Source organism: Ursus maritimus, unplaced genomic scaffold (genome assembly GCF_017311325.1).
Source record: "Ursus maritimus isolate PB19 unplaced genomic scaffold, ASM1731132v1 scaffold_5, whole genome shotgun sequence".
Lineage (NCBI taxonomy): Eukaryota > Metazoa > Chordata > Mammalia > Carnivora > Ursidae > Ursus > Ursus maritimus.
The window spans coordinates 41249130-41276240 of NW_024426663.1; the positions used below are offsets into that span (position 1 = coordinate 41249130).

Consider the following 27111-nt stretch of genomic DNA (forward strand, 5'->3'; position numbering starts at 1 on the left):
GCCGAGGCACAAAAGCTGTGTCTGGGGGGAGGAGACACCGCGGGGTCCTAGCCCACTATTCCTGGGGGTGGACCTGCACTGTAGTTTTGCTGCCCCAGCCCTNTCCTGCTGCTTTTCTGAGCTTGCTTCTCCAGCCTCCTGTCTATTCTGTGAGCTACTGGATGGATAGCCTTCCAATACATGCCCTTTCTGCTTATGTTGACCAGATACGGGCTCTGCTGTTTGTAACCAAGGGTCCTGTCTAGTACTGTGAAAGATATGGCCAGGGAGGAAAATATCCAAAATACAGAAAAAAATCTTTTAATCTGCCTACACAAATACATTTATCACAACATGATTTAAAACTGTGAAAATGGGGGGGGGGCGCCTGACTGGCTTAGTTGGTTGAGCTTCCAACTCTTGGTTTGGGCTCAGGTAGAGATCAAGGCCCAAGTCGGGCTCCGCACTCAGCAGGGAATCTGCTTGATATTCTCTCTCTCCCTCTCCCTCTGCCCCTCCCAACTCCCACATGCACATGTGCACTCCCTCTCCCTTTCTCTCTCAAATAAATAAAACTTCTAAAAAAAATAAAACCATGAAAATGGAAAAGGGACTCATACCTGACTCTAGTGACATGGTCGAATAAACTCTGATTCATTCACTTGGGAAAGTAAGCACTCATCAGAATAATGGGTATGAAGATGAAATAACAATAAGGCGAGTGCTCATGAGATGGTTGACAAGCGAAAACAGGGTAAGAAATTTTATGTACAAGACAGTTGACCTTCCTCCCCCCAGAATATAGCTCCCTGGGGTTAGGATTTTTTAATCTATCTTGTTGAGGGTCCTACCTCAAGGCACTGGCAATAGTAGGCACTCAGCTAATACTTACAGATTGAATGAATGAATGAATGAATGAACAATGAACAAACAATGAACTATTTGCACAGGGGAGGGATGGAAAAAGCACCATCAGATGCTCCTAGCGGCTGTTGTAGGTTAGTCAGATTTTTTTAAACTGTTATTTTCTCTATATCCAGCACTTTCCTTCATGTGGTTTTATTCATTTTCCTAAGAAGCAAAAATTTATTTTTCTTAGTCGAAACCACTGTAGGTGACCCAACTTCCCCTAATATGTATGTCCCCTCTTGAGAAGCCTCAGTTGCCACCAAGCAGGGTGATAAGGGCAAAGGAACAATTGTTCCCCTTGCCAAAGGAAATGCTTGGCTGAAGCAGTCCATTAGGAGCTGGCCCTGCGGCCAAGTAAACATCACCTTCCTGCAGCAGCGAGCACCCTGCACCCTCGGAGCGCTGCCCAGGCCAAGTCAAAGTCCTCCACCCTCGTCCATGCCCCCTGGGCTGTCAACTCTCTCACTTCCTCACCAGACTTCCTAGCCAGTCCCTACACACCACAGGGTCTAAACAACAGCAGATTCCACAGCCAGAGGGAGTTCAAAGGGGTCGACAGCCCAGGCAGATTGGCATTCAGCTGAGGCCGCCACCAGCTTAGCAAGTGGGATCCCTTCCCACCTCTGAATGACTAAGCAGGGAAGCGGAGGAGTCAGCATTCTGCAGAAGTCAGGAGGTCGACTTCAGGCAGCCCTGAACTCTGGCAGCAAGAAGGAAAGGGCTATTGATCAGCCAGGTGAACTGTGAGGACGGAATCTGCTACAGATGCCTGGGCAGGGCTGGCTGTAGGCACCTGCTAAGATCACCATCTTAAGGCTACCGCTGGCTGACAGTGGTATTCTCTCTCCCTCTTCCTCCCTGCTTCCCTTCCTCCCTCCCCCCCCCCACCGCCACACACACAATTTGCTTCATGATAAAAGGAATAAAGCCATGCAAAGGAAAATTCTAGACCCAGAAAAAAGACACAAATGAAAGCACACACTCTGCACAGGCTCCGCTTGGCCTCTTCCATGCATTCTCCAGAAATTCTTCTCTGCAGCTGCCACTTCCCAATCTTATATAAAGACCCATTAAGTCCAGGTTTGACCCTATCCAAGACCACAAGCCCCGGGCTCCCTGGCCCACCCTGAAGGCATTTTTTCCCTTCTGAACATGGGCTGTGGTTTCACGGGTTGCCCACAGTGCAGTACCAGCTGGGGGGAAGCCCTAGGCAGAGCTCCGGGTCCCACTCTGCAGGGTCTCCCCCTTAAGCTCCTCAAGGCACCAGAAACCACTGAGTGCCCTCTCCTCCGAGCTCCGGGTCCCAGCTCTGTGTGGTCCTCCCTCCAGGCTGCCGAGGCAGTGAGCCGCCAGGCAGCCTCCCTCCACCAGAGGTCTGTGTGCCTGATCTGCAGGAGCTCTAGAAGATCCTTCAAGCTTCTAGGTGCTAATAACCCAGCCTCTTGCCTCGGCTTCCCCAGCCCTTGGGATGGTAGCTGCTTCCTGCTGTTATCTCTGCGATACCTCGGGGTTCCTTTTTTAACGTTTCAGTCTGCCAATACCAGTGTAAGTCATTGCCTTTATTAAATGCTCTCTGTCAAAATAACTACGGCGATCAACTCCTTACCTCAGTAAGGTTTTTATATGATCAAAAGACTTTCTGGAGTGGTATTAGCAGTTTTGGTTTCCTTGGTTAGTTTTACTGAATCCAATTTAAATTAGAATGCATTGCATTTTTTCCAATTATGCTTTAATTTTAGAATCGTTTTTTGAAAAACTATGGTAGTTTTTGTTTTCTTGGGTGGAATACTATACCGACACTGGAGAAAAGCTACTAGGAAAAGATAGGTCAGGAATGAACCTGCTAGGGAAGACACTTCTCTGGGTAGTTTGATGGAGGGTCCATTTCTTCCTCACTTAAAGGGAGGAGAGTTTTCATCCATCATGCTCCAATGACAATCCTCAAGAAAGCTGGAAGTTAGCACCCACCGAGCTGTCCAACTTATTGACCATTTCTTTTTTCTAAGGGGTTTTAGGTACAGAAGAACTGTAGAGGAACATATGTCTTTTAAAAAGCCAGGGATTGCAGAAGTCTTGAAGAAAGAGGTTCTTGGTGAGGGAAAGAAGACCCAACTTGAAGACAGAACGCTGCAGGAGGATATACCGATAAAGTTAAGCAACCTAACTGTTCATAAAGACCAAAGGGAGGCCACCACACTCTAAGTCAGAGGGGGAGGTCTATTAAAATCACAGGTGGTTGCAATAAGCACACATCCATTCAGTGCTGAATTTTCAATCCCTATCTCCTTACTTTGGGAGCAATTAGTCTCGGGTGAAAAATTGCACTTGCAGCTAATTGCACCTGCAATTACCTACTTCCGGGTGCAATTAGCCACTTGAACCTAATTCTGAGTGTGCAAGTGTTTAATTTCGTATGTGAGGAGGCGATTCCACATACAGTTAGTTGTTCCCTCAGTCTTTGCACCTGCAACTCATTGTGACTCATAAAACAAGTTTTCATGCAAGTCAGGTTGAAGGCACATATGACCTTCATAGGACCCTGCATGGGGAACCAACAATTAGACTGGGTGGGCTGCCAGAGACACAAGTGTACTGAAGGGCACTAAGGGACAAATTATTAGAACCTGTCACTCTTTGAATCTATGATTCCATTACCCATGTCCCCTTCCTACAACATGTTCCTCCCAAATGATGGAATATGAAGTCAGTAGATGAGAGGCCCAGCTTGGCAAAGTTAACACAGCAACTCCTCTGCTGATGTTCAGAAGTACCCACAAGGTACAGGTCAGGTCAGGTCAGAAATGCATTTCAGCCAATTCTCCATTATTTAGGGTAACTCTGAAGAGGTTGTTCAAAACACTTAGGTAACAGACATTTAGTGAAATCCTACTATGTGCTCAGTCCTATAATGAATCCAGAGATTAATAGGCATGGCTCCTGCCTTCATTTTCATGTCAGTTCCACAAATATTTATTGAGTAGTGACTATCTGCTTGGCGTGTCCAAGTGCTCATGAGCTCATTGGGAAAATTGACTTATTCTCTTTCTACAAACATCTATCAAGCCCTCTCAGAGTCCACATTCAAGTGGGGAAGAGAGATGTTAAACAACAATTTACACAATTAATGTCTTCATTAATGGCTGTAGGAGTGCATGATCGGAGGCTGCCCTGGGCTGAGAGTTCAAGTTAGGCTCATCCAGAGAATTGATGCTTGAGCTGAGATTTGAAAGATGACTAGGAGTTACCTGGGCAAGGGGTTCAGGAGGGAGGGTCCCAGCTAGAGGGATGACACTGCAAAGGCTCTGATGCAGGATGGAATATGTCAACACTGAGATGTAGAAAGAAGGCTAGAGTGGCTGGAGTGGAGAAGGGGATGGTAGGATGAGGTTTATGTGATTAGTGAGAGGAGGTTCTTCAAAGTAGGCCAAAATACACCCCAGGAGAGAACGGATGATGGTGGCTGCTAGAAAGGAGTGCACTCTGTGACCTTTCAACATTAGGCTGTAGGGACTCTTGATGTGAGACGCATTTTTTGCCTCTCTTCCTCTAATCTTACCAATATACCAACCTGAACCCCAGAAGAGCCCAAAGGGGCATGAGGTGGAGGGAGGACAAACAGTGAATCAACTCCTCCTTCCCAACTGCACAACCCTGAACTTAAACTTAGGTAAGTAACTCTAATTTGGAGGTGAGGTTGAAGATTTACGTTAGAGTGGACTAGACTTCTGATACTTGATAATAAACCTCATTTTCAAAATTGAGGCTCTTCTAATAGCTGAAAGGGACCCAGAAAGCAATGGGATCTGCATGAAATGTCTCTAGAGGATGGGAAACAGGGACCCACCTGAGCATTCGAGGCCTGAATGGAAGAGACATGCAGCCTCTTTGTGATTACACTCCATTGAAGTCTGAGGAGACAGGGAAGGTTCCACAAAGGCAAGAACGATTGTCAGATTTAATAGAGAGGAGCATCCAGGCATTGCAAGGGAATAAGAGTGAGAACACAGGAGATGAAGTCTGCTCTCTGTTGAGTGGGAAGCCTCAAGAAGTTGAGCCTAGCAAGAGCAGATGGTCTGAGGTGTGAGCAGCAGGGTTGGAATAAGTGGGGTGAAGTCAGACAGAAGGAAGCCATGAAGGCCAGGCAACAGGAGTTAGGAGTTTCTAGCATCAAAACTGGCATCTCCTCGAGACTCTTAAGCACTGAAAGGGCTGAATTTGAGCCTAAAGTGGGGGGTTCATCTAGGTGAGCTCCCTTCCAGTTCTGATTAGGACTCCCCTCCCCCGACTTCTTTGTATGTATTGTCTGGTGGGATGGGGAGAAGTCATCATTGTGAGGACATTCCTGCCCCATATTAGCCCCTTTGGCGAGCATTCCTGGCCACGGTGGAACATACACTGTGTAGGTCTTTAAGGATATAGGGAGAGCACCCCCTCTTTTCCCCTCTTCTTTACTATGGCCAGACTGGCTTGATGTTCACCAATTCAACTACTCCTCCCTCAACACACAGCAAGATCCTGTTTTCCAGCCTCCCTTACACTTAAGAGCCATGGATCTGGATTCCAGTCAAGTGGCCAGTATATCCCTGGGCCCTAAAACATTCAATCTAGCCTTCCCTGTATTCTCCCCTTCCAATTCTTTTTTTTTTTTTTGAAAGATTTATTTATTTATTTATTTATTTGACAGAGAGAGAGACAGCCAGCGAGAGGGAACACAAGCAGGGGGAGTGGGAGAGAGAGAAGCAGGCTCCCAGCGGAGGAACCCGACGTGGGGCTCGATCCCAGGACTCCGGGATCACGCCCTGAGCCAAAGGCAGACGCTTAACAACTGAGCCACCCAGGCGCCCCTCCCCTTCCAATTCTTAAGACTAGAAATAGACTTCAAGATGGTGGAGACACATGCTAGCAAGAATCTGCTTCCCTGCTGACAGAGACATCATCAGAACCCAATTAGGCCATGACACAGGCAGGGAAAAAAACACCTTGGTTAAAGCATTCAGATGTGAATGGGGAGCCTGGGTGGCTCCATTGGTTAAGCATCAGACTCTTGATTTTGGCTCAGGTCATGATCTCAGGGTCCTGGGATTAAGCCCTGTATCAGGCTCCCCACTCAGCGGGGAGTCTGCTTGTCTCCCTATCCCTCTGCCCTCCCCGAAATAAATAAATAAATCCTTAAAAAAATAAAAGCATTGAGATGTGGAGCTATTCAGGACTGTAGCGTAGCCTACTCTACCTTGACATGGCAACCAACGCCAACCCCAGTGCTCCCTCTCACTTCCCTCCCTTCTGCACCTGACCCACAACACCCCTGGCCTCATTATTTTCATGCAGCAGAATATTCACAGCTCTAGAGGTAGGGGAAGAAGACACATGAAGAAAACACTTAGGCCTTACTCTTCCTTGACCACATTACTGCACTGCCACACCATGACCTTGGTTGACACCTCTTCCTGGAATGCTCCTCCTCCAGATGTTCCCTCTGGTGGCTTCTCCTCAGCCGAAGGGACCCTTTCTCAGAGAGGCATGGGGCCACCTGCCAACAACTTACCATTACAATATTGTCCTTTATTGTCTTCAGGGCACTTGCCAATCTATGAAGTGATCTTATTTGTTTACTCTCTTTCTCCTAGGATGGCTCCATGAGAATGAGGTCTAGGTTTTGTATATTGCCATTTCTTTAGTGACAGAACATGCCCACACCTCCTCAATAAATACATGTGGAATGAATGAATGAATGAATGAATGAAGAGAGGGTATAAAGATTCACACCTCTAGGCTATCTAGGCTCGCCTCCTTTACAGATGAGAAAATCAAGCCCTGTTCCCTAAAAGGAGGAACCAGAAAATCATCTAATGCAACTCTACCACACTAGCTGTTTCTGGAGTACTGAACTTGGACGTGATTTATTCAAATGAAAACTCTGGGGGAATTGTTTCAGAGGGATCCATAAAACAAATGTCATTTGTACCTGGAGACTTCACCCAACCTTCCAACCAATTTCAAATATAGTTCCTTAATGCAGATTTGACAAATTTGAAGTCTCTTACACAAAGCCATTTATCATCTAATGTGCGCCTGTCCTGCACCGCAGTTTAAGTTATAGCTTTTAATGGGATAAAACATTTCTATAAAATCATCAAAATACCTTAAACCAAAACTGCCTATGAGAAATTGATGAGTTTCAAGCATTGATTCAACCCCTGAAAACATCAACCTTGCCATTGGCACCATGGGCACTTCTAATAAAAGCAGCTAAGGAGGTATAATGAATATCTAATGAACCATTTTGTACGTCTATGTGGTTTCTCGAATTGGAAATAAATCAATGAGCCTTAGAAAATACATATTTTCGTGGTATATTCATAAACAACAATCTTGTTTTTCTATCATGACTCAAGTGTCATTCTTTTTATAACACAACTGAAGATTTAACCATTAACTTTATATATATACATAACCCAGAGTGTAGAGGGGGAGGGCAACTTCAGGCAGGTTTGGTTCTTAAAATGTCCTGGTGTGTGGAAGCTCTGTGGATCATGAAGATAAAACAATCTAGTAGTGAATGCAGGGCACGTGTCACGTGTAAATGATAACTGGTAAACGCCATGGAAACTTCCATGAATACAATACCAGGAGATAACCTAGGCTGAGCGCTGGGGGGCAATACAAAGGAAAACAGAGGGCAGGGAGTCCTGCTTTCCAGGTACCATTGCTGAGCCCAGGCTGCCCCTCCCGGTTGGCTCAGCCACGGGCAGCCGGTCTCACTGGCCTAGACCAAGCTCCCTGGGCAGCCCAGTCGTGCACTATGCTCCCTGCAGACCTCCCCAACAAGACCCTGCCAAAGGGTCCGGCTCGGTTGTCCCACCAGCTTCCTCAGCTGGAAATGGGGGAGTTGCTTCCCCTCCCGTTGGCCTGAGCTCAAACCCTATGACCAAAGCTGCCTTTCTATCTCAGTGACTTCCCTTCCAGAGGCCAAATATAACCCTGCCTTTCCCGGCTCACAAAAATTCCAGTCAGACGGCCGTGCACAGGGACAGTCAGCCAAAGAGCGTCTCCCCAGGCCAGCCCACAGCCAAAAATAACGGCCACTCGGTTAGTATGGGCTGGATATTTTTTTTCCTGTTGCTGGGACTTTGTTTGGAGTTATTTTTTGTTTGGGTTTTGGATTTTGTTTTGTTTTTGTCATTTGGAAGTAGACAGAATAACTACAGAAGAAGCTACGTCAACATCCCACATTAGGCTCATGGGTTTAGTGCCCGTCGCCATAGGTCATGACCTAAACGTATCCATCTCTTACAGCTCCCCAGTCACCTACACTTAAAGGAGAGTCTAGCAAGTTATCTCCTCCCCACTCTGTCCAGCACTGCTTCCTGCAGGGCCACGGTCATGGTGAGACCCAACCCCCAGGCTGTGTTCTCTCCACAGTCCAGCTAGAGGGACTGGAAGAGGCTCATCTGTGGGACTGGGCAGGGTTGGTTCCAGGTTTGTCCCATGATGCATGTGGGCTGCAGACAGGCTGTCAGAGCTGTCCATTCAGTGCCCTCCAGAAGTACGAAAATGGCTTACATTATTAATCTATTTCTTTAAAAGTACACAGTGTTTAACAACAACCAAGTCCACTTCTGATCTGCTTCCTGACACACAAGGCTCTTGTGGACGAGGGGTTTTTTTGCAGGCCAACAGACACACCTTGTTAAATCTTACCTAGGGGGTAACACTAAATTGAAGCGTGCTAAAGAGATCCAGTCTGGGAAAGGTAATTGTCTTCCCCGTGCCCTATTTCCAAGCACGACGAATAATAAGCAATTGTGCAAAACCATAACCTTCAATTGCTAGAATACCTTTGTACTTTTGTTCTTCAAAGGCAGAATGTTTTCTAGCATGATGTTTCTACCTGAGGTAAAAAGAAAACACACCCTCGATTTCTACACGTGTGTGCCTGTCGCACAGATACATCTCCTTTCTTGTCACATGACATGCTATCCCCGGATCAATCAATAATTTATGCATTTAGTGTATTTATCAGCTCTCGTGTGTGTGTGTCTGTGTGTGTGTCTGCGTGTACATATACATGTCCTATGTGCTGGTGTCAAAAACGTCTCCTATATTAATGGAAAGCAAGCAACCTCTTGGGTGTTTCTCCACCATGAAATTAACTTTGCATGTTATCCATCAAAGGAGTGGAAAGTGATAACAGGTCCCTGTTCTTTACAGAAAACTAAATGCCGGTCTACACCAGAAAAGGTGTAGCATTTCACATTGCATATTTTCTGAAATGGCTCCCCTCCTTTTTTTTCCTAAGGAAAATCTTTATGACTCCAGGGCCACATAGATTGTAGCGGAAATATGGCTCCTGGGTTTCAACTTAGTCTATTTTGGTTGCCTTTTCTTTGCTTCCTCCTTGGAATATTTATCATGCTTGTCATCGAGAACTGCTTCTGGGCACCTAGCGGTGCCAAGAGTGGTACCAGGTGTGTGTGCTTGGCAGTCCTCACCTCCACCGCCGTCCACAGGCTCCAACTTGGATTTAACCATAGTCATCACTCACAACCTCGTGGCAGCAGCATCTCGGGGTGCTACCAGCATGATGACAAGCAGCAAGAATGAGCACCAGGGCAGCAGCTGTTGTGGGTAAAGTCAGGCGTCTGCACCTGGCTTGTGCTTGCCCTGCTGCTCCTGACACTTCCCTCCACCCACCTTCCTCATCGGAAAGCCTTTTGTGTCTCATCGAGGCCACGAGAGAATCACCAGAATGACACAGTCCTAGAGAAAGGGATCTCAAAAACATCTAGTTCGACCTGCTCATTTTAAAAACAAGGAATGGAGCCCCTGTGGGTCAAGTTCCTTGGCCAAGCTCACGCAGGTGGTTGTTGGCGGAGCAAGGACTGCAGTCAAGTCACTGAAATCACTTTCCAATGCTCTTTCTACCGTACCAGTGGCTTTCCAACATCTGTTAGCACAATCCACAGCAGGAAATAAAATTTCTATCATGACCCATGATATCTACACATACATGCAACCAACGTGAAAGTCTCATGAAACAATACTGACCTTTACCATATGTGAGAGAGCTGTGTATTTTCTATTGCAGTATATTCATTTAAAAATATTCTGGAGATTGCCTGGCAGCATGTGTACTAAAACTGGAATAATACAGATAAGATTAACATGGTCCTTACACAAGGATAACATGCAAATTCTTCCCATATTTTTTGTACATTTACCAAATGTTCCTTTTCTTTCCAGGGATAATATTTATAGGTATACAGTCAAATAATTTGCATTTTTCCTAGTTAGATACATCTACTGAATGTCTAGGCGGGTGGGGGTTGAATTAGATAGAGAGAGGGGTCCCTTCCAGCTCTAACCTGTCATGTGCCTGACTTGGAATGATCTTATTATCTGATCTGTCTTTTTAATTCTGAAAGGCAGAATGATCTAGTAGAGAAAACACTGGGTCTAGTCCTGGCTCCACCATCTTCCAAGTGTGTGACTTTGGGTGAGTTTTCTCTGTGTTCCATTCTCATCTGCAAGATCAAGCTGTTGCTAATTGACAGAGTTCTGAGAAGTGAACAAAATAATGCAAATGAATGCAATAAAAAGCTCTATACACAAGACTTGTTGGAACAGCAATGGTCTTAAATTCTCACATTTCAGAGAAATATGGTGTCTCAAGATGTTTCTGGATTCCCATCAAAACACCTGCATAATGTATTATGAATAAATTTGGTATCATAAAAGAAAAACTATACCCTGGAATGTACTCATTTTTAAATGCATTTGCAGGTGTTCGGGGAGGGATTGACCCTAAATCTTGAAGATATTCAGCCTCAGAAAAGTAGAAGTCATTGAGACCCAAGATGACCCCATGTTCTTGAAAGGGAAAGGTGATGAGTCACAAACTCGAAAATGTATTCCAGAAAGGTTGCTACTTAGTGGGTACAAAGAGGAAGAGTTGAATGAACGTTTGGCAATTGTTCGGATGCAACAGCCGTGCTGAAGGCTGATGGGACAAGCGAGGTGGAGTGAATGAAGGGAAACGTCCCAGCGGCACTGGATGCCGCCATAGCTGATTTCGAAGAAGGCATCTTTCTAGGAGGTGGCTGGGCTGGGTTTCAGGGTATACCGTCTTTGGACACACTAACTCCAATGAATCAAGGTTTTAAAAACTGATACGGAAATTATTTTTGAAAATATTCAAAATGTCTGCAATAACCTTGCCAAGAACGACAGAAGGACCCTTGACAGCTGAGAACGTTAGGCAAAACCATTCCGAAGTTGCTTGCAATGCTTTGCTCAGAGATTTTGCGGCTCAGGTGGAGAGAGGCACTGTTGGCCCTATTAAGGGAGTCAGGGCCTCCTTGCTGCCGCTGCGGCTGTGTGAAAGGGAGCCGAAGGTGTCTTGGAGATCCCGCAAAGGAGGAGGATCCAGCCATGGGCAGAGCGCATGAAGGTGGCATGGAGGTGGCATGTTCTAATCCCTAAAATAGTGCATTATCACTACTAATGAACTATTACAAGAAGTTCAAAGCATGTTTCTCACCAATAGCATCAGAGAAACTGCAGACTAAAGAGAAGTGATGGGTTTCAGATGACCAAGTATATGATGGTTTACGGCTGTCACTGTGCCCGCACACAGGTAACATATTCTTGTTTCGAACTAAAAGACATTTGTATCTTTCTTTTTTTTAAAATCCCAGCTATGATTTCAAAGTTTATTCCACCACCCACCGAACAGAGCACAGCAGACCCCGGGTGGGGAAGGGCAAGCCTTGACCAGTGCGGGCAGCGCTGCACCTGCTCGCACAAGCGTACCTCCAGCCTGCTCCTGTCTTCTCCTCTGACACCTACTGCCACCTTCTCCTCTGACACTGTAGCCCTCACTCCGGAGCTTTTCCAGTGCCCTCTGGAACCTCTGCTCCATGGCGAGCAACACCCCTCACCTTTAGCCTGGGGACAGAGAACTATCCTCTTTTTTCCTGTTTCTACTGAAATCCTGTCTCTTGGCTGGCACCACTCATCCCTCTCCACTCCTCCCAGACTCCCAGGTCTGTGTCCTTCCTTCTCCTCAGGGAGACCCTTACTTGTTTTCCATCACCTAAATCCCCCCCTCTCTCCCTCTGCCACTCAGTTGCCCACCACGACCCCCAGACCTCTTAATGGCTTGTGGTGGCATACCATCTTTGTTTCAATCGTACAATCTGCCACCAACTCAGGCACTTGAATATCCATGTGGACCACACATCTACCACACTAGCCCTCACTCCCCTTCCTTCCTTCCCTGCCCTGCGTACAAGCTGGCTTCTGAATCACCTGTCTTGTCCCACCTGAGGCATTTTCAGTATTCCTCCTGCTCTCCAATCACACCTTCCTGTCCTGAGACCTTGTTCCCTTTATTCCACTAACTCTGACTTTCTATCTGCTTGAGCTTGGCCATCTCCCATTCTTTCCACGTGCCCCATTCTCTCAGCTCCCACATGGTTATGCTTCTTTCCCCTTCCAGCCTAGACTCCAGACCCAGAACTTCAGCCACTCTTCTGACAATGCTCTAAGCCAATGGCCTGTGAATTTACTTCATAACGCACATCCAATGATGAAACAAGAGATAGAACCCACCACCTCTCTCTGACATGCCTCCCTTGTTCTCACTCCCTCCCTTTCATTCTTCCTTCCTTCGTAAATTGCATATATTTTACTACCGGGCTGACATGTCTTCATTTTAAAACATTCCACAAAAATAGAAAGGCATAAAGGACAAGATTTCAAATGACCAGAGAGGAAGACCTTCAGTGTTCTCTGCACATTCCCAGTGGACTGTCTTTCACAGCCGCTGGAGGTGTGCACACCCCAGTTTGGGAACCAGAGTCCTAAGCCCTGTCACTCTTTTCCCTCCCTCACATATACCCTACCAACCAAACCTGAACCCACCTAGCCACAAGTGCCCCGTTCACTGCCAGGTGGCCATACGGTGCTGGGGGACCTCTCCAGACTTAGCCTTTCTCCACAGGGCAACAACATTGAGAGCCTCAAGGGGTAAAGTCAAGCCCACCAGCAAGAAAGCTTGCTTCATCTTTGTATCACCAGCCCCCAGCACGGTGCCTGGCACTAGCCTGTGACTCCCTAGTGTTTGTCATGTTTGTCATGCTGAACGGTAAACACAGGTGCCATGCCCACCACTCTGGTTGCTTTGTGGTAAAGGTGTGAAGAGCACATTGACAAAGCCCCATGGGTCAACAGGTCCCAGTTGGGCACATGCTCAGTTCTGATGCTGTGTGAGGATCCCTTACTCTCATAGCACCTGTCTGCACCCCGACCCAAATGACAGACTGGCCTTCAGAAACCAGACACTCCACAGTGGACCCCAGCCCGACTGAGGCCCCATGTGCCTCAGGCAGCTTAACTGAAACCCATTTCTCCCCTTGCCTATTCCAGCGGGCTGCTATGGAAGCAGGCCATAGGGCCCCTCAAGCCCCCGTCTTCACTTTCCCCAGACGCTTGGAGCAGCCTGGGCCAGGGGCCCCACTGCAGCCCCATTTCCTTCAGACTCCCCCTCACGGAAGGACCCCCTCACTGTCAGAAGGAAGAGGTGGACAGGGGAGTGACAAATAATTTTAAAGGAGCGGCCTCAGTGGATGCAAAATGGGGGCTGTGGATGTAAGCATGACTATTAGGGTAAGCGCTGAGCAGAGGTGCTGGCCAGGGCCCACAGATGTGCCTGTGACCGAACTGTCCTCTTGTTAGGGAACCTTCTGCACTCTGCCTCTTCCCTGTCCCCTGCTTGCCCCCTGCCCCCTGGACATGCAACCCCAGGGAAGCAGGGTCTTTCAAAGGACACATGACGATGACGGCACTTTCTCAGAGGGGTAAAGATGATTCGGGCAAAATTCCCTCCCCTCCTGTCAGTTCTTCCATCCTCTGTTTCCCCTCTACCCCAGTCAATGTTTTATAACCAGAGTTCCATGGACTGACCCCCACATCAGAGTCACAGGGCTATGAGGAATGCAGATTCCTGGGCCTCGGGCAGACTGAATCAGAAACTGAAGCTGGAGCCAGAGAATTCACATTGTTTTGCCCAGTGAAGTTTGAGAACCCCTGAAAACAGTTACTTCTCCTCTTTTCTTCTCAACCATGCATCCTTCGTCCCCAGCCCCTCTCCATCTCCCCACCGACCCCTCTGCCACTCCACTCCTCAGGCCATTATCATAAAGCCCGTGGAGACACAAATGCAAGGGCCCAGGCAGGAGGAAGACCCACTGTGCTGACCTCGAGCTTCTCCCTTACTGTACTGTATTTTATTGAATCTATGACCTCTCACGTGGTTCTTAGAGGTCTTGCTTATTTTAATTTGGCTCACTTGCCCAAAATGAATGCTCGGCAAGCCGGGGACTTGAACTCAACTCAACTGAACTGAAAAGTTGCCAAGAGGAAACCAAGTCAATCAGGGACCTGAGATCTGGCCTCATGTTGATCTATTTGGGGCCAAAGCCACATCTACTAATAGTAGGTCTCTACTAATAGACTTGCAAAGATGGAATTCTTAATCAATGCTAAACAAGGGATATAAAAAATAGGGACGTTTGCCATCCACTTACCTCCCGGGGATGGGGTGTGAACTGGAGATGACTATGGCCACAAAGCACTCTAAACCCAAAGAAAATTCTCTGAACCGTTCTTCCACTCCCCGAGTTTCTGTGGCACCGACCCCGAGCAGCTCTGACAAGTGAGCTATTTTTGTACATGAACAAGGAGAGCTATTGTTATCTCTGCTCTGAATCCAGGATAAAAGAGAAAGGTGAGAGGGAGAAGGAAGGCATAAGAGAGAAGGAATGGAGGTGAGATGCAGAAATGCAGGAGGGAGACTGGAAACCAGAAGGAAAGCAGCCAGGTGCCCTTCCCAGGGATGGAGTAACCCAGGGGCCGGTGTGTGGCTCCAAGGCGCCACGTGACTCCTCAGCAGCCCCAGTAACAGGCCCTCTCTCCGGTCTCACGGGATTCCGGCGGGACTAAGGATATGTGTCAAAGGGCTCTGGAAATAGTGAACCGGTGTCCATACTAGCTGTCCGCTCTCTATGTGCAGCCAGGGAGCTCATGCTCCTTTCCAACACCCCCACCCCGAGACTCAGGACACCCCAGACCAAAAGGAAGCTCAACTAACAAACACTTTGCCACCAGTACGTGCATTTCCACTGTCCTCACACTAGACGACTAGGACTCTCGATGAAGGTGCTATTTTAGCAAGAAACTGAAAACGAGAACAGAAAGAGCCCACAGAACATGCTGAATTCCGGTGGTAACGCATCCCCACCGAGGGGCAGGCTTCCACGTGTGTTTTAATGCATTGACACATATTTGTTTGCCTCCTGCGTTCTGCCCCGTCAGCAGGAAAGATTTGCTGCCATAGGCTTGTTCAGCTCCCTCTGGGGCTCTCCTCTTCCCAGCCTGACGAAGATCAGAAGCTTACACCACCGCTTAATGAAGAGACTTCCTTCAGTTCTCATTTCTGACTCACCCCCTTTGGCTTCCCGAGGCCACCAATTAGCGGGGCAGGTGCAGCACGGCGAGTCCGCCTCCAGGACCTGGCCACTGGAGGGAGCCAGAGAGCAACGAGGGCCCAACGTTTCCCCGGGAAGCGCCAAATCCCCCCGCCCTCCACACCCACTCCCTCCTCCAGGCCAGAAACTGAGAGGCTTCTTAGCGTTTCTGGATCGGCAAGGGAAAAAAAAAATCTCACCTTCAGTTCTTTGGTAAACTCTTATTTTCTTTTTTATCAAGTTTGGGTGGAAAACAAAACAATTAATTTAAAAAACAGCACACAAGAACCTAAACATTATTTATGTCTCTAATTATCTCATTCTAGTGGGTATTTTAGTCCCTGTCTGGTCAGGACATTAATTATCTTCATAAGTACAGCAAAAGTTAAATAATAAGCACCCAAGGCTACAGCACTACTGTAATGTGCAAGCTTAAATGAACTTATAAATTTTATTAATGGATGCTTTATACAACTCCATATATTATAAATCAAACAAGAAACCTATTTCTATCTTTTAAGGGTGCGGTGAAAAAGCTTTAACATTATTGAGGATAATTTTTATTAAGTTTAAAACTCCCTTTTTTTCAGTAATGAGACTGTTATGAGGATAATTTAATCTAGTTTGTCATGAGGCACCCCGGCTTGTTAAATAAGTTAATAAATGGCTGTGCATTAATCAAAGTGACAAAGCTATGAAGAGCTGGGGATGGGAGACAATTCTGGTGATAGTATTAATTAGTATTTAATTAGAAACTTAGGGCCCATAAATAAAAAAAAAATCATGGCAGAGACATTTATGCAAATTGCTTGGAGCTTGCAGTGGAGTTAGCTTTGCTTTAAAGAAACATGATTTTTTTTTCCCCGAGCATACTGTACACAGCAGCACTGTGGCCACATCACGTGGCCTCACCGAGCGCTCTTCTTTTGTTTCCAATTTGTTCCAATTACAGGCCTGTAAATTCAAATCATTCTTTTGACTGTCTTGATTGAAACGTAGAGTTTCCACAATTTCTGCTGGGAGTTCTTTTCTTTTTTAAATAAAAAGAGAGAAATGTTTTAGAGAAATAAAGAGTTTCTGATTCTTTTTCCGCTGGGTTAATGAAGATGTGTGCCACCATTTTCTAAGAACAATTGTGGAGTCCGTTTGGTACACAAACGACACCTCCTTTCTTAACCCTGGCGAGCTGGACCCGGGTTTTGTTACGTGATACTATACTGAAGACGGCATGGCCTCAACTGCCACCGTTTTTGTGATGATCATAGCACTTCTCCCTTTTGTCTTACTCACATGCTTTGATAAACGGGCAATTTTTGACGGCGCCAAAAGATAATAACCATTTGGTTCCGAACGTCACTGCTTTCCTAAGGCCCATGTCCCCTTGTTCAGACTTTATTATTTGTTGCATTTATTCAAGAAAGGTTATCCACAGTAAAACTGCTTTTTCTATTCAACAGTCTATCTCTGTCATGGTTCATTTATGTGTGAGCATGACGGACTGAAACCCGTATTATCCACAGCTGACAAGTGTCAGGCCGACAGTTCAATCAGCCCTTCCTTAAGATGATGCCCAGGGCCCCGTGTTTGAAGTAGGACAATAAAGCAGGCAGCACAATCAGGGTCAAACTGATCCAATCCCTGTCTATAAAGGGGATTCTGCCTAATAACACAGTACGATTTTTTTCCCCTCTCCAAACACATTAGTCCTTAAACAGTGAGTTGGCCCTTAAGAAATTCTGTGACTGACATGAAAATGCTGAAGTTTTAACGTGGTTGGTTTATCCGTAGCCTCTTGGGGCTGCCGCTTTGTGCAGACTGGTTTTGTCAAAGTCAGAAAAATAATGTATTCAGTGTCTGATCATTTTTAGGGAGTTATTTGAATGGGATTTTAAGTCAGACATCCTGATGTTGACATAGGGATCATTTTCTTGTCCTTTTGTTTTGCATTTGTGGAACAGATCATTTGCATCGGCTAATAAAATTAAATCTCTGAAATGAGTAAAAAAGCAAGCTCCCTTCAGCGCCTCTCCCCAACCCCTCCACCCACCTGGTAAGCAGAGTCGCTAGGGTGTTCCTTTATATGAGGTCTCTCTAGAACGCAGACTAAAATGCAAACATGTCTTCCCAAATTATGCTTCTTCGGCCCGGGGAACACTTTGACTCCAACATATAGGAAAGCATCTCACTATGAATCCTAAAAACTAACAGCAGAGCCAAAGTCGATAAAATGCTAATAGCCTGCACTGGGCTCCTCGGAGGGACACGGGTGCTGCTGCCTTTGCTAGTCTACAGGCTTTGCAGATGATGGCAGGCAAGGGAGGGTTGCTCACCTATTTGGAAGGAGCCAGAACACTAAATGCCCTTCATAGGAAGGAAGCCAAAGCTCCCTTCCACCATACAGCATCATTAAACTTTCAAGCCAGAAGGCACCACAGAGAACATCAAATGCAACTTCCAGACTTTATGGATGAGGGAGGCTCGGGGACATTTTGTGACTCCCAATGTCAATGAGCTTGTAAGCGGTGGTGGAAGGACAAAGTTAACAACAACAAAATCCTCTACATTTTGCTTCTCTTTATCTGGTGTCACTGGGTAGGGCCAACTTAGTATAGGAGAGTCTGATGAGAAGCAAAATTCAGAAGTCAGAGAATGAGTGATGGTGCCCAGAGCTACCAAACTTGACTTAAGTTGATTCCTTTCTTGGACAGCTCTAGAAGTTCTAAGAAATGTGTTCTCTGTGTTGGTTATATGCAGGGACACTGCTCTGTCTCAGTCCATCCATTTAATTACCCACACCTGCTGCCCTGCTCTGGCCCTGCTGACCGCACTACCCAGGCTCACTTGGTGGTTAGAGACCATGGGGAGGCCTTGATGATGGTCAGTCAGAGAGTGGGAGGAGGAGGCCAGCACGTGCCTTCCTTCATGGCTCCCTGCTCTGATCCCCCATTTCTGAAGAGGCTGATCCCTCCAAAACTCTTGTCCCCACAGAGTGGCCTCTCCTCCAGGGCTCCCGCTGTCATGAACACCCATCATTCAGTTTCATCCCCTTGCCCTGTAGTCCTGGGGGGCTAAAAGCTTCCTACTGTTGCTAATCTCTGCCCTACCCATACTTCTGAATGTAGTCCCTTCTTTAAGGCTGCCATGGGAACATCCTCAGGTGAATGCTATTTTTTACCAGAACCCTCAGTAACACACTCAAGTACTTAGTTTCCTAACTGGTCTCCCTACTTCTAATCTAGTAGTTCTTAACATATTTAGAATCTTGTAGAGAATGTGATGAAAGGCATAGGCTCTCCCCCAAGAAAAAATTCACTCACACTTACACACATATACACAAAATTTTGTGTACAGTTGTAGAGTATCCACAGACTCATAAAGGCTATCTATAAATCTTCTAAGGGGTCCTTAGCACTATAGTCCTTTCCCTCCACCTCTGCTAAATGAATCATCCTAAAGCACCCATTTCTTCCACGTGATCATATCCATTTCCTCCTCAGAAACCTCCAGTTGTGTCCTACCAACTTCCACACAGCTTGAAGCCCAGAATCCTCAGCCAAGCACATCAAGCTGAATCTGACAGGGTCCTATCAAGAAAGGACCTCAAGAGAAGGAATTGAATTCAGGGGAGTTGTTACAAAGACACTGAAAGAGGTGAAAGGGATGCTAAGACAATCAAAGAGGAGCACGAGTGGTAGCCAGTGCCTGGGGCTGGAGAAATGAAGGGAAGAGCCCCAGAGCCAGGCTGTCTGGGAGGAGGTTAAGATTATAGATGGCACTGCTAAGCAGGATCTGGAGTGTGGAACAGGGCACCACCACTGCGGTGACACTGACCAACACAGGAAGAAAGGGTGAGGGATATCCTGGCTCCTTTTGTCCGGTTGCTCTCGAGTCTTCCACAGACCACACTATCTCAGAAGCCTGGTGACATGGAAGCTCTCAGGAGGTCAGTTTCTGAAGGTTCCAAGCAGGAAAGGCGCATGATGGATCTGAGATCAAATAGCTCAATGACTTTCATGAAAGTCGTCCAAAACCTAGCCTCACCTGCTTATGGAGCCATGGTGGAACCTGGACTGTCCTTGGAAAGCTCATTCTTCTACTGTCTATTGTGTACTGTGTGCCAGGTACTAGTTCCAGGAGGAAGATGAGGGAATGCAGCCTAGAGCAGCAAATAAATAGTCAAGACTGAGGCTGATGACTTACTTGTGTAGGCAGAAAAGTAGCCAGGGTGGTCAGTTAGAGCAGGTGACCACGGGGCAGGGGGTGGGGGTGGGGGGCTTGGTTAGGCCGGCAGGGCAGCAATAACTCAGGAGTTTGCTACTGGGAAAGGCAGAGAGGGAATGCAGATGACTAAGTGAAAGAAGACAACTGAAATGCTACATACTGTGTGAGTCCCACCATATGACTTTCTAGAAACGGCAAAACTATGGAGACAGTAAACAAATCACTGGTTGCCAGGGTTGTGCGGGAGAGGGGAGGGGTGAACAGGCAGAGCACAGAGGATTTTTAGGGCCGTGAAACAACTCTGTATGATACTATAATGGTGGATATGTGTCATTATGAATTTGTCCAAACCACAGAATGTATAACACTGAGAGTGAGCCCTGATGTAAACCATGGACCCTGGGTGATAACGAGGTGTCAGTGTATGTTCACCAACTGTAACAAATGCACCATTCTGGTGGGGGGTGTTGAAAATGAAAGGAAGACTATGCACAGGCTGGGGTAGAGGGTATACGCGCAATCTCTGTACCTTCTGCTCAGTATTAATACGAACCTAAAACAGCTCTAAAAAAGAAAGTCTATTAAAAAACAATATTACTCAGCCATCAAAAAGAACGATTTCTCAACATTTGCTGCAACATGGACGGGACTCGAGAAGATAATGCTAAGTGAAATAAGTCAAGCAGAGAAAGACAATTATCATATGGTTTCACACATTTATGGAACATAAGAAGTAGGAAGACAGGTAGGAAAAGAAAGGGAAGAAGAAAGGGGGGTAAACAGAAGGGGGAAGGAACCATGAGAGACTATGGACTCTGGGAAACAAACTGAGGGCTTCAGAGGGGGGTGGGGTGGGGGAATGGGATAGGCTGGTGATGGGTAGTAAGGAGGGCACGTAATGCATGGTGTACTGGGTGTTATACACAAGTAATAAATCATGGAACTTTAAAACAATAATTAATTAATTAAAACAAAATAAAACAAAACACCCTCTCCCCGTATAGGGATGCCTGAATTCCATCTAGTGATGTATTAGAGCCTGTTCTTCCCAGCTCACAAGAAACTGTTGGATTTCCAGAGCCAGTGGTTAAACATAACCAGTATTCAAAAATAGATTATATAAGCATACAATTACATAAGTCTTATTAAAAATAAAGGTAATAAATACTCAAAATTTATCACTTTCTGATTATTTTACTACTCTCTGCGCTCTTGAGTTGGCTATTGCCCACGAATGGCACAAACACGACATAATGATGTGCCGTCGTGCATCTCTTCCCAGCGCCTCGTTCAGTGCTGTCACATTGGTGGCTTATGGAATATTTACACCACAGGAATCAGCAAATACTATAAATCAGGGCTTGATTTGCTGTGTTGATGTCCAGATGAGGGGTACGCAAACTACAGCGCCCAGGTCAAATCTGGCCTGCAGTCTGTTTCTGCAGGACTCACGAGAATTTACATTTTTAGAAGACTGTTTTAGGGGGGAGGAGCAGGGAGAAAGAGACCATTTGTGGTCCACAAAGTGTAAAACAGTCACTATCTGGTTCTTTACTGGAAAACTTGGCCAACCCCTGGTCTAGACTTAAGAAAGTGATGGGTAAGATGTTAATAACACAAATTAAGCTTAAAAGCATATCCTATCTGTAACTGTTATATGGTGAATGGCACAGAAAATTGAGGAAATATTCCTCCAGTATTTGAAAACTATGACCTCATCAGCAAAGAATTCTCTCGTGTCATCGGTGAGCAGGTGAAGTTCCAACATACATCTTTACTGTTTCATACTCATCTTATTTGTCAATGTAAATGAAAATGTGAACTAACACTGATGTTGGAACTCTACCCATGAGTCAATGGGTGAGTTTGGACAGTGACCAAGCATTCATTAGCAGTCTGATTTTGTGAAATCACTGTTGAATCACAGCCATAAGTTAACTACAGACACAAGAGCTCAGAAAAAAATAAAAAAAAAAAAGGAAAGCACTATCTGAGAATCAATGGGCTAAAGAACATTCTGTAATAAAGAGTATTGTATATTTTATTATCATCGTAAGTGGTAGGCTACACATCCTTCATATCAGTAAAATTTATAATAAATTTATGTATATATATACATGTATTTTTTTTTTCTAGAGAGCCAGTTATTAAACTTTTACCAGCATACCATTGACCCCACCCCCAGAGTCTGACTTAATTGGTCTGGGGAAGGGCCTTGGTACGGGGATTTTTACAACATATCCCAAGTTAATCCAATGTGTAGCCAATGTTGAGAATGACTGGCATCCAGGAAAGATCAAAGTGCAGGGAGCAGCACCCCCTTAAGATTTCATTCTTCCTGATTAGAAAGGCTGCTTGAACCTGACCAGGGAGGCTCCAGATGTGAGCATGAGGGAGATAACTGGACACACCTCACTGGGCTGACTTTTTTCCAAGTTCTCAGAACAAAATTTCTTGGAGCAATGTTCCCACAGTCTCCTAGACATGCCACTAGTACTTTGTTTTGCAAAGTGACTCACTACAACTTCACCAAACGTCCCTTTTCCTCTCCGGTCTCTTACCAACATCTTACCCATCCCCCACATTTCAGCTTAGATATCCCTTCTTCTCTCAGAACGTCCCCAGTTATGACAAACTCATTCATCTCCCCATACCCATGTAAGCCTTGTTGAGAAAACCCTGATTCATTATGGGCAGCACTGTGCCCTGCTAAATATTGTTTCCAGACCTCCAATCCAGCCACAAGTGGCCTGTGTGACACAGTTTTAGCTAATGTTACCTAAGCTTAAGTCTGATGAGTGTTTAGGGCAGAGTTTGCGCTTTCCTGATGGAAGCATTAGACACAGCTGATGCAGACCCCTGCCCACTTCCACAGAGCTCATTTCCAAAGCAGGGAGCAACCAGCCCTATGCAAAAGCGGAGGAAGAGAAAAATAAAAGGAGTGGGGTCTTTGATGCCACCAATGAGCCACAACACCGGTCCCGACTTCTTGCCTGTGGAAGACTTGTTCTGTGAGAAAAATAATCTCCTAGTTGTTCAAGCCACTCCAGTTTGACTATTCTGTGGCTGCAACCAGACAAAATGCCAGTCTAACAATCTCACAACAATTGCCTCTCTGATAGCCCTATACTCCTACAGATGTGTTCCACACCACCCCTGACGGGCAACTCCAACGTGTGAACGGGTCACATCCCAGGCATTTAATTACAAGGCAGTTGTTTGAAATTTGGATATGCTTTCCTTACAAGATTGGCCTGTCCTAGAAAAATCCAGAAACAGTTTTGAAGTAATAGGTCAACTCCTGGAACAACTGAGGTGATGTGAAAGAAGATTCGAGCAGAGTTAGGTGCATACACTTCATCAAGAAGTGAGGTCGCTAACAGGGACTTGTAAATAGGAAGGGTATAGTGAGGTATCATTCCCAAGGACTTGGCTTTTGCCCAGAGCTGACTTTTCTGGGAAGAATGCGTGAAGGTATAACATGAACTCGGTGGGTGCATGTGTTTGGATCAGAAGGTAGAGGGCTCAGAGCGTCAAAAGGCCACATCTTCAAAGTGCAAGAGAAAGGAGATGGTGACAGCCGTACCCTGAGCCTCACAGACCACATGAGCAATAACCGTTGCATACACGGTTGCATTCTATTTTTGTACCATATTAACGGATATAATATTGGTAATTGTTCTTAATAGAATCACAGAAACGAGAGATGGAAATGCTGTATGGTAGGATGGAAGGCTATTCCTTTACCATTGATCATTGTAACAAGCCTGCTCAGTCATTACTTCTAACCCATGCTACAACTTTGCCAGCGAGGCAGACCAAAATGGGGAGATCAACAAAACTGGTTTCCTTGCTAAATGCGACGCCTAAGTTTTAAGATATTTTGCTGAAGTTTTAAACCGATTGTCAATTAGTCAATGAGCTATGGCAGGCAGTGTATTTCTGGGTAATTAGTGTGTGTCTTAGGGGGGTTATTTGGCATGAGGCTGAGGGCAAAGTAATTTGTATCTCCCAGGAAGTGCAGTAATTGCCTCGAGCCGAACTGCTTGGAAAGTGTATTAATTCTATTAGGAAACATTTATGTTATTTTATATGGCATCCTGTATATTCATGAAGTGTACTCATAAACCATAAATTATTCATTTTGGGGGCATTATCACATGAACATGCCATCACTGATAACTAGGCAAAAGGGTGGGGTTGTTTGTGCAGTTGGAGAAATCATGCCTTGTCGGAAGAGATGCAGGTTGGGTTTTGGAATGTATCTTATTAGAACACTGCATCCTGAGAGGGTGAAGAGGTAGTCTTGAGAAAGGTCAAAGGTCATTTGCTTTAAACTAGCTTTTCAGGAAGCCAACAGGCCTTCTAATCGGTTTGCTTATGTGGTCTGGGAGAAAAAAAAAGCCCTGGGAGAGCTAAGAACTACAGAGGTTATAGACTTAATCTTGGTACTTTGGGACACTTCCTTCCCCAGTCCTGCCCAGAATGTCCAGATCATGGAAAAGGCTTATGAATGAATGCTCAGACCATGTAATAGTTATCTACTGTGGTATAACAGATTACTCCAAAACTTAGGAGCTGGATACAACACACATCTTTTAAAAATTTATTTTATTTAAATCAATTAATTAACATATAGTGTATTATTAGTTTCAGAGGTAGAGTTCAGTGATTGATCAGTTGTATATAACACCCAGTGCTCATTACATCACGTGCCCTCCTAATGTCCATCACCCAGTTACCCCATCCCCCTTCCCACCTCCCCTCCTGCAAGCCTCAGTTTGTTTCCTAGAATGAAGAGTCTCTTATGGTTTGCCTCCCTCTCTGATTTCTTCTTATTTTATTTTTCCCTCCCTTCCCTACCATCCTCTGTTTTGTTTCTTAAATTCTACACGAGTGAAATCATGTGGTAATTGTCTTTCTCTGATTGACTTATTTCACTTAGCATAATACCCTCTGGTTCCATCCATGTCATTGCAAATGGTAACACTGCATTTTTTGATGGTTGAGTAATATTCCATTGTATATATATACCACATCTACTTTATCCATTCATTTGTCGATGGACATCTGGACTCTTTCCATAACAACACACATTTATGATCTCATAGTTTCTGTGGGTCAGAAACTGTGTACAGCATAGCTGGGTCCTTTGCTTCTGAGCCCCTCACAAAGCTGCAGTGGAAGACTCAGCCCAGAGTCTGTGGTTCTCCCCTGAAGGCTCATCCAAGGAAAGATCTACTTTCAAGCTCCGTTCCAAGCCCTCATTTTCTCGAGGGACCAAGTTCCTGGATGGATGCTGACCAGAAAGAGCCCCCAGTTCCTTGCCACTTGGGTGTCTCCAATATGGAAACTTCCTTCATCAAAGTACGTAAGCCAAGAATGCAAGGCAAAGGTCATGATCTTTTGTAACTTAATCGCAGAAGTGACATCCTAGCAACTTTGACACATTCTATTGATTGAAATCAAATCACTGGGTTCAGATGACCCTGAAGGAGAAAGAATTACCCGAAGTTGTGAAAAGCCGGGGGTTGGGTCCCTGGGGCCACTGTGCAGCCCACCTACCATGGCCAGCCTCAGCCCTCAAGGTTTTGTACTCTATCAGAGGCTCTGGAAGCTGAAAGGAATAGCAAGAGAGACCTAATTTAGGCTGGGTGGCTAGAGGACACCAGTCTGCACAGGTGGCATTTAATTTGAAGACGCAAAATGAAGAGAAGTTAGCTAGAACTCAGTGGGTATATGTGCTTGGATCAGAAAGTAAAGGGCAGAGAGCACGACATGTTTGAGGAACCAAAAAAAAAAAGCCCTGAGTGCACAAGGGGGAAGGTGGGACAATATGAGGTTGGCAAGGTAGGCAGAGGCAGGATCATGCGGGGCTACAGTCGGGGCGGGAAGAGTGAATTTTATTCTGAGCACAAGTGGGAAGCCACTGGAGGGTTTTAAACACAGAATGACACAATCCAATTTACATTTGCAAAAGATCACCTGAGCTGCTGCTCAGGGAATGAACTGGAAGCAGAGAGAACAGTTAGGAGCCTCTGCTAGCAACAGCCGATGAGAACCTGTATGAGGAAGGTGGTGGGGGTAGGGTGAGAAATGGGCGCACATGCAAGATACAGTTCAGAGTTGAAAATCGACAGCCAGGTATATCACATTATCAGATTTCTTCACTCCCTCTTCTCTCTGTCCATTTAAGGAAAATAAAGAGCAAGTTGCAGAAAGGCTCACGTAACCATGGTAGGAAGGGCAAGAGGAGGACAGAAAAACATAGCTGAGGATGGAAAGGGGGGCGCAGTGTGAGCAGGGGCCGGGAGCAGCACTGCAGGATGAGGCCCCTCCTTGCACTCCCCAGCCGTGCTCCCTGGGCACCTTGTTTCACCTCTCCACACTTCCATATCCCCTCATACAAAAATAGCTGCCTTTCAGGTTTATTGAAAAGATTCAATTCAATAACAACCTCGTTCATATCCTGATACATTTTCTCCCGGCTCGTTCACTCACTCGGTCAGATCTCTCTGCTCGGCTGGCCCTGCCCTGTTGCTGGCCCGAGCCAAAATCTCAGAGCCCATCTCCATCCATCTCTAAGCCCTTCACCCTCTTTACTTTGCTTGGCAGCACTTCCCCCCATCTGCTCTACTTTGTTTGCCCTACGTTCTGGTTCTTGAGGCCCACGGCGAATGCTCAGTAGAGCACTGGGGGGGCCTCCAAGCAGTGAGAGCAGTGACTGCCGAACAGCAACACTGCGGTGCAGGCTTCACCAGGGTTTTTAGGTGGATCGCAGACAGTGTGGAGGAAGCTGCTTGGGATGTAAAGAGAGGAACAAGTAATAAATACTTGTATGATACTTTACAATGGACAAAGGCCTTGCTCAGATGCCGTGCCTTAACTTACCCACCTCGACGGTCTCTGAGATAGAGAACGTCCCCATATCCCGGTGAGGCAATGGAAGGTAAAGGGACTTAATAAACTTCTCCAAAGTCCAGAAACAACAGACACTGGAAAGCAAGCCAGGGCCCTGCCTTAACATGAAGTCACTTCCCAATGGGGCAAACGTTTAAATGTTCCTTCCAACTCAATAGCAGATCTACTGACCTGCACCCACTGAAATTTGCATCAAGTTCTCTGAAATTGCTCTCACTGGGTCCACCCATCTCCTTTCCCTGCTCCTCTCCAGACACCACGTATGTAAAGCACCCAAAGTGTCCCCAGCGGAGCTGCAGACAGTCAAGCAGCAGGTTGTGTGGTTGCCAGGAAACTTCTCCACATCCCATAGTCCCCTTTTCCTCTCGGAAGAACTCACTTGCGCTGTACCTCGCTGTCCTCCACCTCGCTGTCCTCCTCAGGTTAGCTCAATCTTACCAGACTCCTAGCCTGCATACTTATCATTATTTGTAAAAATAAATTAGTAAAATCCCTTCGCTTTGACTCACATACATTCATCAAACAAGTACTGACTGCGTGGTGTCAAGGACTG

General features: G+C 46.0%; 1 long non-coding RNA gene and 1 pseudogene across 1 annotated transcript in view; one reads left to right on the forward strand and one right to left on the reverse strand.

Moving 5' to 3' along the window:
* Positions 1 to 27111, reverse strand: part of LOC121100717 — a 155354-nt gene that overhangs the window by 113440 nt on the left and 14803 nt on the right. The window lies entirely within an intron of this gene.
* Positions 10004 to 10098, forward strand: LOC121100835 (annotated as a pseudogene).